The sequence below is a fragment of the Myotis davidii genome, unplaced genomic scaffold (genome assembly GCF_000327345.1).
Source record: "Myotis davidii unplaced genomic scaffold, ASM32734v1 scaffold916, whole genome shotgun sequence".
NCBI lineage: Eukaryota > Metazoa > Chordata > Mammalia > Chiroptera > Vespertilionidae > Myotis > Myotis davidii.
In genome coordinates, this window is record NW_006288013.1 from 100 (window position 1) to 4281 (window position 4182).

The window sequence follows — 4182 nt, forward strand, 5'->3', positions numbered from 1 at the left end:
TCAAAAAACCCCAAAGAAAAAAGTCCAATGGCGTTAAATCGCATGATTTGGGCGGCCAATTCTGATCACCAAAACAGGAAATTACACAACCAGGAAATGACTCATGCAGTAACCGAATTGTTACTTGGGCTGTATGGCATGTGGCACTGTCTTGTTGAAACCACATGTCGTCCACATCCATATCTTGCAATTTAGGCACAAAAAAACTGGATTATCATGTCGCGATAGCGAGCACCATTAAATTCAAATCTTGCGTGAATTTTGGGACACCCTTTAGGTCAAATAGTTGCACAAAAATTACTGGGGATGTGCAACTTGCTTCAATTTGTTTCAACTCTCCCACCTTAAAATGAGAAAATAAATACCATATGGTTCTGGTGTCTGTTAAATGTGCTAATTCCCTGACTTCTCAATCCACCAGAAGATGGGCAGCATTGGGTTCCTTTCCCTGTGGTGTATTACATTTTATAGTGTAGATACTTACACTGACTTGTAAAGTATTTCTAGAGAGTTCTCAGATATCAGATGGAATATCTGATTAAATGATCTATTAAAATTACTTGCAAACTGGGGCAGCATTGGCTTTTGATAAATTACATAGAAACAGACTCAGTATGAGAGCAACATGTAGTATTGCACTTACCAGAATTCTCATATTGTGATTGACATTGCTATCACATATCTATGACTAAAGAACCATGGTGCATTATCTCCTAGGTCAAGTCTACAATGCAAATAAAAATAATTACTTTCTTATTTACTGTATTTAATATTGGAGTGCCTCAATTCTTCTTGAATAATTGAAGGATGTCTAAGTAAGGGGAAGTATTTAGAACTAATCATTGAATCTAACAAGGAGCTGAAATCAGAATCAGCAAAACAGAAACAGAAATTAATGGATTAGGAAAATGTCTGCGTGCTTAATCTAATTTATTATCAGGCAATCTGACCAACCAGGCTCCACTCTGACCCAACGTAGCTATTCTGCTGTTTTAGAAATCGGGCAGTTAATGTTTTCTTGTTTGTTTTTAGTTAACATTTGTTTTTCATCAGTGTTTGTGGCTTCTCTAATGTCTTCTCTCCTGTTTATCAAAATTATCATTTTCTAATCTGGATATAATTTCAGTATTCACCATGTGGTCTCACTGAAGCTTTAGTAGATGCTGTCATAAATACATTGTCAGCCAAACACTTTTTTTTACCTATGGCATCTAATGTTTCTTTCATTCCAAAGCTTTAAGAACAATGGGGAAAAAAGCAACTTTTTTTTTATAGGAGTCAGTGAATACCAGGACCCTATTATATCAATTAATGTGAGACCAGTTTACCAACTGAGTGTTATAGATACATTTTGAATACCCTTGCCTAGACTTCAGAGCCCTCATTGGATTAAGAACTGCTCTGCAGTGTCTCACTGACCAATAGCTAACATTATCATTTTTAAATAAATCTAAAAGACTCAAATCTCTCTATAAAAATTAAATGAAAAAAATTCCCTAGAGATTAAGAAATTATCCGGAACACTATGAAATATAAAATCTTCTCAAATGAGGAATTTCCTTCTCTGCATTATAAAACAGAAGAAGAAGAGGAAGAGGAAGAGGAAGAGAAAAAGTTGGAGGAGGAGGAGGAGGAGAAGGAGGAGGAGGAGGAAGAGGAAGAAAGAGAGGTTGCAGATTTGAGCTTTGTAGACAGAAATGTTGTTAAGTCCAAAGCTGAATTGTTATCTCCCTCCTTTTCACCAAAGGAAGGGCTCCCAATATGACCTCCTTAGGGCTTGTGAGTCCCTTCATTACTGGAAATGTCAGGTATGAAGTGCCAACAATTTCTTAGGCAAAGATGGAAAACAGATTAGAATGTCAGAGTCTTGGTATTGTCTCTCTACATGGACTGGTCCAACAAACTGTGTCTGTAGAGTTTTTCCTTGTCATGCAAAACAAGATGGTAATCTCTCTGTCAATCAATGAGTTTATTGCCCACCTGTTCTGTCAGCATATATTTATGGGGAATCAACTGTATGCCAAGCATTATGGGTGATGTGAATATAGAGATACAGAAAATATAGTCCCTCCTTTCAAGCATACCAATATATAGATTGTGAACAGATTTAACTTTCAGAAAAATACTCTTACATCAGTAATAATCAGGGAAAATATAGATGGTAGGCAGGAGAGCAGCTGATGAATCTATACATTGGTTCAGATATGGGACAAAGATGTTCTGTATTACAATAGTTTGTGTTTCTTTGGAAGAAAAGAAAATACATAGTGAGCTGGTTGATTTGCAATCTTCCTTGTGTAGGTAGAAGTGAAAACTATGAGAGAAGATGATATTTTCCTTAGTTATAAAGGCACAGTTTTAAGCTGCTTTATAATTTTACATAAAGCAGGTTCTGATGAAGGAGTTTACCTTGTTACGTGTTGGGCATCCATGACATAAATCATATCTCCAGCTGTTCCTTGGTGTCAACACTTTATCAAACCCACCTGCCTCCTCTTCCAAAGGTCCAAGAGGAAAAAGACCTAATACATCATGTCACTACTCACTTAAACAAAAACAGCTGAATGGAAAAATGTTATGAGGGTTCAGGTTATGCTAAAATGTTTCTTATAGGGCCACCTTAGAAATAATTTATACTAACTATGAAGTTTAGGGAAGCATATAAGCATAACCAATGGACATAAGACACTGGGGGATAGAGGAGCCTAGGGGACTGTCTAGGGCGGGGGGAAAAATGGACACATATGTAATACCCTTTGTAATACTTTAAGCAATAAAAAAAAAGTTTAGGGAAGTAACATTTTTTTAAAAAATGTCTATTGGCAAAGACTGCTTAGAGGCTTGTGTTTTCAGTGATATGTAAAACCTGTTTGGAAATCTATTATGCTATGAATTCAGGTTTCAAGCAACTATTTTATACTAATGATAAAGATACTTTTTTAGCCTGGCCAGTGTGGCTCAGTGGTTGAGCATCAATCCATGCACCAAAAGATCACTGGCTCACTTCCCCGTCAGCCAATTGATGTTTCTCTCTCTCCCCCCTCCTTTCTCTCTATAATCAATTAAAACATTTTTTAAAAGATACATTTCTAAAAAAATCTTTCACATAGCGAATGAGTTAAGTAAAACGGGGCATCAAAAAGTAACAGGGGGTTCAGTCAGATCCTGGCAGCAGCTGCAGCAGCTCTCCTCTTTCCAGGCTCTTCTTGCTATCTCCTTTAGTTTCCAGAAACATAGCTTCTGGTGTGGCTGTCTCTGATGGAGCCATCAAAGTGTTCAATGACATGAAGGTGCATAAGTCCTCACCACCAGAGGAGGTGAAGAAGCACAAGAAGGCAGTGCTCTTCTGCCTGAGTGAAGACAAGAAGAAGATCATTCTGAAAGAGGGCAAGGAGGTTCTGGTAGGTGATGTGGGCCAGACAGTAGACGACCCCTATACCACCATCCTCAAGATGCTGCCAGACAAAGACTGCTGCTACACCCTACATGACACAACCTATGAAACCAAGGAGAGCAAGGAGGAGGACCTGGTGTTATATTCTGGTCCCCTGAGTCTGCATCCTTAAGAGCAAAATGATCTATGCCAGCACCAAGGAAGTCACCAAGAAGAAGGTTACAAGCAAACTGCTATGAGGAGGTCAAGGACCACTGCACTCTGGCAGAGAAGCTGGGGGGCAGAGCTGTCATCTCCCTGGAGGGTAAGCCTTTGTGAGCCCCCTCCAGGCCCCTGCCTGGAGTATCTGGCAGCCCCAGACCTGCCTGTGGGGGGTTGCAGGCTGCTCCCCTCCTGCCAGACCAGAAGGACTGGGGGGATCCCAGCAGGGGGAGGGCAATCCCTTCACCCAGTTGCCAAACAGCCCCTCATCACCAGGACCTTTCTCCTCACTCCACCCCTGATGGTTCTGGCCTTCCCAAACTGCTTTTAATCTTGCGATTCCTCTTGGATTGAAACAGACCATGTCCTTCCCCACCCCAGGAACCCCAGTTTTGGAGAGGGTCTGAATTTCTTTTAATGACCTACTTGCAACCTGTTCCTCCCCTTCCCCATGCTGCCAATGTCTAACTGCAATAGTGACTCTGTGCTTGTCTGTTTAGCTCAGTGTATAAGTGGAATGTTGTGAAGATAACCCTTCTCCATGCTACCTGGTTCCCTTCCACTTTTCACCTGGTCACAGCCACTCA

General features: G+C 40.3%; 1 pseudogene; it reads left to right on the forward strand.

The window, feature by feature from the left end:
• The first annotated feature begins 3240 nt into the window (after positions 1-3240).
• On the forward strand, positions 3241-3923 carry LOC102752253 (annotated as a pseudogene).
• Positions 3924-4182: the final 259 nt, after the last annotated feature.